The sequence below is a fragment of the Rattus norvegicus genome, chromosome 18 (genome assembly GCF_021556685.1).
Source record: "Rattus norvegicus strain SHRSP/BbbUtx chromosome 18, alternate assembly SHRSP_T2T, whole genome shotgun sequence".
Classification (NCBI taxonomy): domain Eukaryota; kingdom Metazoa; phylum Chordata; class Mammalia; order Rodentia; family Muridae; genus Rattus; species Rattus norvegicus.
The window spans coordinates 26,732,046-26,744,187 of NC_141551.1; positions in this window are offsets into that span (position 1 = coordinate 26,732,046).

The following is a 12,142-nucleotide window of genomic DNA, read 5'->3' on the forward strand; positions in this document are numbered from 1 at the left end:
AGAGGCTGAGTAGAATCGCAAGAAATGCTCTGTTGCTTAGACTCCTGCCTTGGATAACCCACATGTGTGTGGCTGAAATTTGACTGTATTTGTACAGTAGGTTGGCCATTACTCTATTTTATGCAGCGCCAGAATAAAGATATGTGAAACGAAGACTTGGAATAGACGTTTTCACCTGGTGCTTCTGTAATTAGGGAATTTCACTGGGCAATGGTTCCTTGTCTGCAAGGCAGAAGCTTAAAGTTCAGAACAGCTTGATCATTTCATTTAAATCTTAGTACTATTTGCTTACAAAATATTTGAGTTTGTAAACAGAACCCCAAGGGGAATATTTATCCCACTCAAGAGATGGAGTTCTTTTTCACCTTTTTGAAGTATCTATTTGAATTCCAACAATATGGTAATTATAAATCACTTCTTCTAGAAATTCATTAAAACAAGTCCTAGAGGCAATGCTTGCAGAAAACAGGAAGACTTTCTTTTTTACTTAAAAGCCTATAATGAATTTTAATAGTTTATCCGACTTATTAAATTCATATATAAATCATAATAACTTCTAGGACTTACTGAATGCTCATCACTAACCAGGCATTGATTTAAAGACTTCACATAGGGCATGGCCTGGTGGTGCACACCTTTAATCCCAGCACTTAGGAGGTAGAGGCAGGAAGATCTCTGTAAGTTCAGGGCCAGCCTGGTCTATGCAGAGAGTGCAGGGCCAGCCTGGTCTATGCAGAGAATGCAAGACCAGCCAGCTGAGGCAAGGTAGTAAGACCCTGTCTGAAAAAAACAAGGAGGAGGAGGATGGGGAGGACAGGGAGGAGGAGGAGGAAGGACATTGACCATCTCAGATATGCAAGAACTCAGAAGGATCTAGAAAGACAGTCAGACTTTGAGTAGGTGTGATGCTGCTGAACTCCCTCTGCAAGGAAGGGGAAGAGGTTAAGGAAGGAATGCAGAGGCAGATAAGAAATTTCACTACTGTATTACTTTGAGTCTTTGAAATAAATAAGAACTAGCTTATGAAGGCAGGGAGGGAGCAGCCTGGGAATAAATTAAAGAGAGAAAACCATATCCATTTCTGGCTCTGAAGAGTAGCTGTCAGCATGCCCTGTCCTCTTGCTGGATTCAGTTCCTTTCTAGAGATAAATGGCGAAGCTCAAAGAGGTTTCATGCAGGGCCTGTGCTGAAACTTGACGGCTCTAGGATATTTTAGTCACAAGAAAGGAGGCCTGGAAGTTGGAGACCAGGTCCAGGCTTCTAGTATCTGAAAGTTGATTTTGTTTTTTTGTTTATAGGAGCTATTTCATTGTCAGCACTGGATATAACTGTAAAACTGAAAAAGAGACCGAGACATGGTGATGTAGACTGTAGTCCATCCACTTGGAAGACTGAGGCAGGAAAATTCTGAGGGCAAGACAAAAATAAACTACATGGTGCGATTCTGACTCAGAAAATCCAAGCAAGAACAACAACAAAAGCTGAAGTGAGATCAGGTAAGAATCATTTTTTCTTTCCTTTTAAATAGAGATCTCAGACTCTATGCTCCTAAGGCTTCTCCTGAACCCTGAGATTCATGCCTCGGTGTCCATAGTAACTTCACTTATAAGCAGGTGCCACCAAGCCTGGCTAAAAGAGTTTATAAGGGGCTGGGGATTTAGCTCAGTGGTAGAGCACTTACCTAGGAAGTGCAAGGCCCTGGGTTCAGTCCCCAGCTCCGAAAAAAAGAACCAAAAAAAAAAAAAAAAAAAGAGTTTATAAGAGAGATTATAAGATGTCAAGGCCCTTACCAAAGTGACACAGGGATGGACAAAAATAAACTACAAGAAGCTTGTTGGAGCTTCTAGAAGTGAGAAGTCACAGGTCTCTCTGAAACCCTGTCTGTAATGGACCTTTGACTGTTCTCACCCACAGGGCCGCTACCCAGTCACACACCCCTGCTCTTCTTGTCACCCACATGGACACTACCCGTCACACACCCCTGCTCTTCTTGTCACCCACATGGACACTACCCGTCACACACCCCTGCTCTTCTTGTCACCCACATGGACACTACCCGTCACACACCCCTGCTCTTCTTGTCACCCACAGGGCCGCTATCCGTCACACACCCCTGCTCTTCTTGTCACCCACAGGGCCGCTACCCGTCACACACCCCTGCTCTTCTTGTCACCCACAGGGCCGCTACCCGTCACACACCCCTGCTCTTCTTGTCACCCACAGGGCCGCTACCCGTCACACACCCCTGCTCTTCTTGTCACCCACATGGACACTACCCGTCACACACCCCTGCTCTTCTTGTCACCCACAGGGCCGCTACCCGTCACACACCCCTGCTCTTCTTGTCACCCACAGGGCCGCTACCCGTCACACACCCCTGCTCTTCTTGTCACCCACAGGGACACTACCCGTCACACACCCCTGCTCTTCTTGTCACCCACATGGACGCTACCCGTCACACACCCCTGCTCTTCTTGTCACCCACATGGACGCTACCCGTCACACACCCCTGCTCTTCTTGTCACCCACATGGACGCTACCCGTCACACACCCCTGCTCTTCTTGTCACCCACAGGGCCGCTACCCGTCACACACCCCTGCTCTTCTTGTCACCCACAGGGCCGCTACCCGTCACACACCCCTGCTCTTCTTGTCACCCACAGGGCCGCTACCCGTCACACACCCCTGCTCTTCTTGTCACCCACATGGACACTACCCGTCACACACCCCTGCTCTTCTTGTCACCCACATGGACACTACCCGTCACACACCCCTGCTCTTCTTGTCACCCACAGGGCCGCTACCCGTCACACACCCCTGCTCTTCTTGTCACCCACAGGGCCACTACCCGTCACACACCCCTGCTCTTCTTGTCACCCACAGGGCCGCTACCCGTCACACACCCCTGCTCTTCTTGTCACCCACATGGACACTACCCGTCACACACCCCTGCTCTTCTTGTCACCCACATGGACACTACCCGTCACACACCCCTGCTCTTCTTGTCACCCACATGGACACTACCCGTCACACACCCCTGCTCTTCTTGTCACCCACAGGGCCGCTACCCGTCACACACCCCTGCTCTTCTTGTCACCCACAGGGCCGCTACCCGTCACACACCCCTGCTCTTCTTGTCACCCACAGGGCCGCTACCCGTCACACACCCCTGCTCTTCTTGTCATCTTCCTTCTCTGGATTTTGGTGTCTCTGTCCTTAACCTTGGAGTACTTCACTCCTCCTATCTTGGGACAGTGATAACTGAAGTTGCAGGATGCTTGTGAAGCTCCAAGGAAGGTTAAATTCTGCAATGTTGGACAGACAGGCATCCTAGATTTCTTAGAACTTAGACACTGCTCAGATGAGCTACATGGGAGGATGTATTCTCCTCTACACTCTGATGGTTTGAAGAGAAGTATACTAAGCAAATAATCTAACACTAGTCAGAATGGAAAAAAGAAGACTCATTTCAAAGGAGAAACTAAGAGCAGGCCCTGCTTGCCAATTAGAGGAGACCTTATCCAGGGAATATGGGTGTGACTGAGACATCATATCCCATACTGCCTTCATTAAGAAAGGAAAGGGGAGATTTCTTTTTTTTTTTTTTAAGTGTTTTTTTTTTTTTTTTTGGGTTCTTTTTTTTTTTTTTTCAGAGCTGGGGACCGAACCCAGGGCCTTGCGCTTCCTAGGCAAGCGCTCTACCACTGAGCTAAATCCCCAACCTAAAGGGGAGATTTCTAAGTCTTAAGGGATTTGGGATCCAAACTGAGCATGGGGGTGCACGCTTGTAATTCCAGCACTTGTTAGGTAAGACTGGGAGGACCAAGAATTCAAGGCTAGCTTCGGCTACCTTGATGGGACTTCAAGACCATCCTGGGCTGAGTAAGAGTCTGTGTCAAGGCCCAGCATGATATGAGTACTTTTAATACCAGCACTTGGGAGATAGAGGCAGGTGGATCTCTGAATTCCATTCAGCTTGGTCTTCATAGTGAGTTTCAGTACAGCCAAGGCTATGTACAGAGAAACCCTGAACAAAAATAAAAACATACAAAACAAAACAAAAAACAACCCTGTCCCCAAAGACAACAAAACAAACACAAAAGCAAGAAAAAGAGGAGTCAGGATTCACCAATCCTCAGCTAATGCTGAACAAGGGTGACTCTCAGTAAGACAGAGGTGACAGCTAATATTCCTGGAATTCACAGACCCAGGAACCCTGGGCTCTCTCCTTCTGTGTAGGGAAGGATAGTAGTTTTACAGATGGGTTCACAGGTCTGACAGGAAACACTGGTCAAGCAGGAATAGGCCTTCTCAAAGAGATGCCTCTAAATCTATGTTTATGGCATAAATGAATGTGGTCACTAGCTTCTATCAGAATGAAGCTTACGTTCAGTGCTTCTATGGCCTGAGTATAAATAACTTAGCTGCAAATTTCTTTGAAGGATAATCACAGGCCTGCTCCAGAGAACTAGTACCTGACCTCAAACTACAGCTCCTGTTTATAGCTGAGGGCTTGTGGTCTGCATTATTTGTTATTTATAAAAGGAAATAACCAGGAATATGTTTGGTAGAGGTATAGTGAGATGGCAAGGGTGCCTCTGCGGGCACACGCTGAGACATCCTTCCCACTGAGGTACCAGCCGTACCACAGATACAGTATGGAATAGAGTTTATTTAGAGACAGGGAAAAGTGGGTGGGTGGGGGCAGAACGGGGAGGAGGGGAGGGAAGGAGGAGAGGCTGGCCAGGAACACATGACAGGGAAGGGAATGGGGAGAGAAGGGACAGAGAGGGAAAAGAATAAGAGAGTGAGGAGGGGGCAAACAGCCCCTTTTAATACTGAGTCAGGCATAGTGGGGCAGAGTCTAGAAGGAATGCTAACGTTTCTCCATTTTGGTTTAATTTAAAAAGGAAAAGCTAGAAAGAGGTGACAGTAAAGCAGGAATAGAGTCCTCATGGTCTTTACTCATTTCCTGCTGACCTTGCGGTGATGCGTCTCTGGGAAACCTAATAAAACGAGTATGGGGATGTTGGTCCAGTCTTAGGAGAGGTTTCCTTGTCGTCCAGGGTCTGTGGAACCATCTGTGGATATAGGAAGCAGCAGATCCAGTAGAAGCATCTGTGTTTGTGAGAGTAGATTGGAGTATATGTGGGTTGCTTCTCTAGAGTCGTTTCAGATGTAGATTTTGAGTAAACTTTTGTATATACATACATACATACATACATACATACATACATACATACATACATACATGTTAGAGGTAAAGAATAAAATTAAGTATGTTTAGGAGAAAAAACATTTTCTTAGGTGTATATTTGAAACCCTTAGGTTTTGGGCTGGAGAGATGGCTCAGAGGTTAAGAGCACTGACTGGTCTTCCAGAGGTCCCGAGTTCAATGCCCAGCAACCACATGGTGACTCACAACCATCTGTAAAGGGGTCCGATGCCCTCTTCTAGTGTGTCTGGAGACAGCTACAGTGTACTCATATTAAATAAATTAAAAAAATAAAAGAAAGAAAGAAATTAACCCTTAGGTCTTGGTGGCTGGGGTGAGGGGCGTCCCAAGCCCAGAACAGGAGAGGAACCCCACCCTTTTGGAGAATGGGTAGCAAGTGGGAGCTTAGACCATTGACTGGCTGGTGTCCTTATCTGGATGGAGTCTATTTGGTTCATGCGCGGTAGAAATAAGTGGGTTTCCTGTAGCTAATAAGTTTATAAAGGAGATGAATTTGTTAACAACATGAACAGTCTTTAAGATGAACTTAGGGAAAACAAAAATATTTTTTGGAGCAGAAGGAGCCAGAAAAGTTTTTCCTTTTGTCTGAGAGACTGAATAGCATAATGAGAAACATTTTTAAGTTTACATTTAAAAGACAAAGGAAACTCAAAACCTTGACCTTGTGAATAGGGTGGCTGATCATACACTTCTGCACGAGAAATACCTTAAGTCTATAGTTAAGGTATAAGACAACCAAGGGAGGGGTTGGGGATTTAGCTCAGTGGTAGAGCGCTTGCCTAGGAAGTGCAAGGCCCTGGGTTTGGTCCCCAGCTCCGAAAAAAAGAACCAAAAAAAAAAAAAAAAAAAAAAAAAAAAAAAGACAACCAAGGGAAACTGAACTTGTTACTTAAAAGTAGGTTGTATAGTAGAATGTTTCATTAGGGTTAGGCTAATTTATAAGAACTCTATTGGTTAATGTTAGGACAGTGGCATAGTGAGGAGAGGAATTATGAAGCATTAGGTTAGATGCAGGAGTAACAAAAGGTCACATCTGTGAACACTCACATCTGAACTTGTGGATCCTTTATCGTGAAGTCTGTGAACAAGGCAAATCCGTCTGTCTTTTGATAAGAGATGTGGTAGTCTTAACTAGTTAACAAATGGGCTGTTAAACTAATAAGGTGGTGGGATAAGGAGCCAGGTCTGTTTTCTAGCTGTCAAGCTACAGTTACCTTAGCTATCAATGTAGTCAGAAATCTGGGAAGAATAAATTATAATCTAGGAATCATGTATGAATTAAAATGACAGAGGTTGGTCTATAGTCCACTACCTAAACAGTTTCCAGGACCCTGTGGTTTCCATGACAACTTGGGCAGAGTCCGTCTGGCCATCAGTCCCAGAAGACAAAAAGCCTTTTCCAGTGGAGTAGATGTGTGTGAAATGAGAAATGACCCACCTTGACTTAGGCAATATGAGACATTTAACTCTCTTGGTATCTTCTGTTTGTCCACAGTGTAGGCCAAGCCCTGGAGGCAGTGTTTCTCAGTGGTGATCATACTACAATCCAGGCAGTCTTGTCACTCTGCCACTATCTTCTTGGAGACCTTGGGGTTGGGGATGGGGTCACTGCTTTGGGAGTCTCTGGCATAAGCTTAAACATTTAATGTTACATTTAGCAGATGTTTTGACAAGAGTGAGAGCTGGTAAGCATATCTGAGTTAGACAGCCTGTGTTTGTTGTCTAATTTCTTGTTCCAGATGTATCTAGCAAACAGAGAGCTCACTGTGGCTTAATACAGAAAAACAAGGCTAAACATATATTTAAGGTAGTGATCTTTAACTTTTTACTGTTTATGTTTTTACTGTTTACTGTTTTTACTGTTAATGCCCAAGTCATTATTTACCAAGGCAGAATAGAATGAAAACCTTTTCTTAATTGCTAAGTGACTTTGACAAGCTGTACTACTAAAGGCAGGGAACTGGGGACTGCCCTTATCCAAGATGGCACTGAAGTGACAGCTCTGCCTGGAGGAAAGTCACATGCTTTACCTTAGATGGGGCTGTAGAAATGTGGCTGTGTATCTTAGAACGGAACAACAGAGCATAGCAAAGACATTCAGACGAATCTAAGCCGTGCAGGATGAGGGGACACACCACAAGCAGAGTACCGGCAAGGGCAGAACAGCGAGCCACGACCGAAGCAGCGTTCTGTCTAACAGCAACTACACTCAGGGTGGTCAGTGGGGAGAAAGTTCGCGCCTGTGCCCCAGAGCGTGGGACTCGTGAGTTGAGCTACTGTCGAGAGAATGTGTAGAGCTGAGGATAGCCAGGTGGCAGCCTCCTGTAGCAAGAAAGGTGGATAGCGTGGGAACTTGGAGGCAGCAGAATCAAGGGGGCGGAACCGGGAGCGAGAGTGAGAGCAAAGAAACAGATTGGCTTGGCGAGAGAACAAGGTGGGAGGGGAATGGCCTTTGAATTGCTAGTGAGCTGTAAAAGTTTGTTTTTAAAGTGCCAGTTAAGTAGCTACTTGGAGCTGTTATCTAATGGATACTAGGGTCAAAACTTACTGGATGGCTTTAAATGAGGTGTTAGTTTTAGAGATTTGAGATTTTCTAGGAGGCATCCCAGAGGGGAACCTGGAGGCAGGGTTGAAGACATTGCGATATCCATTGGGTGAGGGACATTATTAAATTATTCCTATTGGCATCCTGAGAATAAATTAATAACCATAGAGCAGACAGCCAAGTCTATAGTTACTGGGTCATCATGGGGAAGCTAATGGCTGAGTGGGCCCTGGGCCCAAGGGAGAATGATTTACCTAAGCTTAGAATTTTTCTTCAGCATGGAGAGAAAACAGCTTCCGAGATGGAGGGGGTCACCCAAGGGTCAAAGTCCTAAATTGGGGAATTGACTGAAAGGCTGGTCAGAGGGATCATGGAAAGTCCGTCCCTTAAACCGGTAGAGGGTGGCCAAACCTCTTTGGGAGAAGAGGCCCTGCCCATCGATTTCAACAGGAATCTTTCCAGGGTTCCAGTGCTTGGGTAGATAGGTCTAGTGAGTGATTTGATGGCTGTAATTCCGTGTGGCAACGGGAGATGTGAACCTGCGTGTTTCTAAATCTGATTCATGGCAACAGTATTATGTTTTATAAAAGGAAAGAAGAGGTGCAGTGTGGTGATGTGGAAGGGGCGCCTCTGAGGGCCCATGCTGAGATAGCCCTTCCTTTCCGCCATACGGCAGATATAGTATGGAATAGAGTTTATTTAGGGAATGGGGAGGGGAGTTGAGAAGGGAGTACAGACAGACAGACAGACAGACAGACACACACACACACACACACAGAGACAGAGACAGAGAGAGAGAGAAGAGGAGTAGAGGCGGGCCATGAACATGTGGAGAGAGAGGGGGGAGGAGAATAAGAGAGAAGGGACAGAGTGAAAAAGAGTAAGAGGTTAAGAGAGTAAGAGAGTTAGGAGGGGGCAAACAGCCCCTTTTGTACTGAGTCAGGCAGACCTGGCTAATGCCAGGTAGCTGTGGGGAGGAACCTAGAAAGAATACTAACATTATTGGTCTCATTGCTGCAGCAAAATACTTGACAGGAAGATAAGATGGGGGAGGCACAGCAGCAGGAATGAGAAGCAGCTGCTCACGTGACCGTCCCAGTCAGGAAACCTCCAGAGACGAGCACTGATGCTCAGCTTGCTCTCTCCTTTCATTGAGTCTGGAATCCCAGCTACGGAAATGGCACCACCCACAATCAGCATAGATCTTCCAAGCTCAATTCTCCCAATCTAGAAAATACATATCATAGGGTTTCCATTGCTGTGAACAGACACCATGACCACAGCAACTCTTATAAATGACAATATTTACTTGGGGCTGGCTTACAGGCTCAGAGGTTCAGTTCACTATCGTGGCAGGAAACATGGCGGCATACAAGCACACATGGTGCTGGAGAAGGAGCCGAGAGTTCTGCATCTTGGTTTGCAGGCAGCAGAAGGGGACTGCATCCCCACACTAGGCATAGCTTGAGCATTCGTGACCTCAAAGGCTGCTTCCACAGTGACACACTTCCACAAGAAGGCTACACCCACTCCAACAAGGCCATGCCTCCTAATAGTTCCACTCCTAATGGCCAAGCATTCAGTATCTGAGCCTATGGGGGCCATTCCTATTCAAACCACCACAATATCCTTAGTGGTTTGTCTTCATGTTCACTCTGAATTCCATCAAGTTGTTACGAGGCACTGTGGTGGTTGAATGAAAGGCTCATATGTGGGACGATTTGGTCCCCATTTGGCAGGACTATTTGGAAAGGTCTAAAGGCATGGCTTGTTGGAAGAGTATGTCACTGGGGGCAGACTTTGCAATTTCAAAGAGACTCATTTCATTCCCCAGTTCTCTTTTGCTCTGTCTGTGCTTGTGCATCAAAATGTGAGTGCTCAGTGGTTCCTTTGCTCCATCACCATGGACTCTAGCCCTCTGAAAGCTTAAGCCAAAGTAAACACTTTGTTTTATAAGTTGCTTTGGTCATAGTGTCTTATCACAGGAACAGCAAGTGACTAACAAGGGACCAAGAGAGTTTTGTCATTATGATGTGGCAGCTCACTCAAGAGGCAGGATATAAATGAAATTTAGAGGCTGAACAAGCAGTGTTCTCAGGAGAGAGTAGAACACAAAAGCAGTAGCAGCCCTGAGTTATCAGTGCAAGTGCAAAGCCACAACAAATGTGACAGAGAATGAGTTCAGTATGAGCAGAGGTAGGAAGAATCGAGTAGAAGTGTCTGAAGGAAGGACTTGAGAGGCTGGTGGGTAAAGATGATTGCAGCCAAACCTCCAAGACACACACACACACACACACACACACACACACACACACACACACACACACACACCAAACAACAAACAAAAACAAAAACAATTTCTTAAAAGATTTATTTATGGGGTTGGGGATTTAGCTCAGTGGTAGAGTGCTTGCCTAGGAAGCCCAAGGCCCTGGGTTCAGTCCCCAGCTCCGAAAAAAAAGAAAAAAAATTTTATTTATTTATTTATTGTATGTGAGTACACTGTAGCTGTCTTCAGACACAGCAGAAGAGGGCATCAGATACCATTACAGATGGTTGTGAGCCACCATGTGGTTGCTGGGATTTGAACTCAGGACCTCTGGAAGAGCAGTCAGTGCTCTGACCCACTGACCACTGGGCCACCTCTCCGGCCACCGCCCCCCTTCCCCCCCCAAAAAAAACATCTGAAACAGAAGAAAGAAGAGAAAAGACCAGAAATGGGAGAGAGGAACCTGACTGGAAAGAGCAGGCCAGTAGTAGACTCTTAGGAAGTCGAGCTGAGGGTCAGTGTGTGACCAACGAACTAGCCAAAAACAGGAAATCTTTCTCAGGGACCTATAGACTCAGGGCTCTCGCCTGGTCTGCTCTGCCTCTCTTCTCTCCTTCCCCGCCCCACATTTTCTTTGCACACCAGGCCAGAACATCCTCACAGGCTGCTGCTCTAATTACTTTATCCCATTTTAATTCTGCTGAGTTAGGAGCCTGCGAACTCAAGAGGAAATTCATGCAAAATACGGGACAAATTGAATGTTCTGTCATTTTAGAATCAAGTCTGACCCTATCTGGCCCCTGCATAGTGAGTTCCAGGACAGTCAGGACAAAGTAGACAAACCTTATCTCAGGACAAACCAAACCAAATCAAACCAAATCAAACCAAACCAACCAAACCAACCAAACCCAACCCAAACCAACCCAACCCAACCCAAACCAACCAAACCAAACCAAACACAAACACAAACCTGAATATAACACTTCTCCCCAACTCAACATAGTATTTTATTTCCTTAAAGATTTATTTATTTTATTATGTGATGGATGTTTTCCTTCCACGTCTGTCCGTGTTCCACCTGTGTACCTAGTGCCTGGAGAGGTCTGAAGAGGGTGTTGGATACCCTGGATCCTGTGAGCCACCATGTGGGTTTTAGAGAATGAACCTGGCTCCTCTAGAGTCAACTCTCCAGCTGCCATTGGGACGCACACAGCTGTAACACACACCTCTTTTGAGACAGGGTCTCATTATATTCCTTGCTTGGCCTGTAACTTGCTATGTAGACCAAGAACATTCATCTCTAGATTTTATTTACTTATTATGTTTGTGTTTACGTCCAAGTCTGTGTGTGGTTTTGAGTGAGTACACACCATGGCATCCATTTGGAAGTTAGGCCATCTTCTAGGAATGGAACTCAGAGTGTGAGGCTTGAGTGGTATGTTGATTAGTCTTTATCAACCTGACACAAACTAGAGACTCCTGGGAAGAGGGATGAGGAATTTCCTCCATCAGATTGGAGTGTGGGTATGTCTGTGGGGCATTTCTTGATTTCTAATTAATGGAGAAGGGTCCAGTCTGCCTGGAGAACTGCCCCTGTGCAGGTGGTCTGTAGGGCCTGAAATCAGGGTCTGAAAGGTACCCTGATTCCCGGTCAAGATAGGTCGAATCCCCGGGGACCCTAAAAGGGACAGCAGGAACACTCCCAGTCTCCTAGGAGATGAGGCCCCTCTCTTGTAGATGTATTTATCACAGCAACATAGAGGAAGCTGGGACAGACGCCAAGCACCTTTGTCTGCAGAGCCATCTCATAGGCTCAACACTGAGTATTTCCTTTTCTTCCCCTTAATTTAATTTGTTAATGTTTTAATTGAAATAGGACATCATTCACCCCCTCTTTCGTCCTCTTGCCCCTTTCAGTTACTCTCTTTGGAACCCATACTCCACTATTCTCAAGTTGATAGCCTCTTTTTCTTTGATTATATTTGTTACGTGTGTGTGGACACACACAACTATACAGAAATAGAACCCACTGAGTCTGTTTTTGTTGTTTCTATATATAAGGTTTCAAGACTGAAAACTCTGCATCGGATAG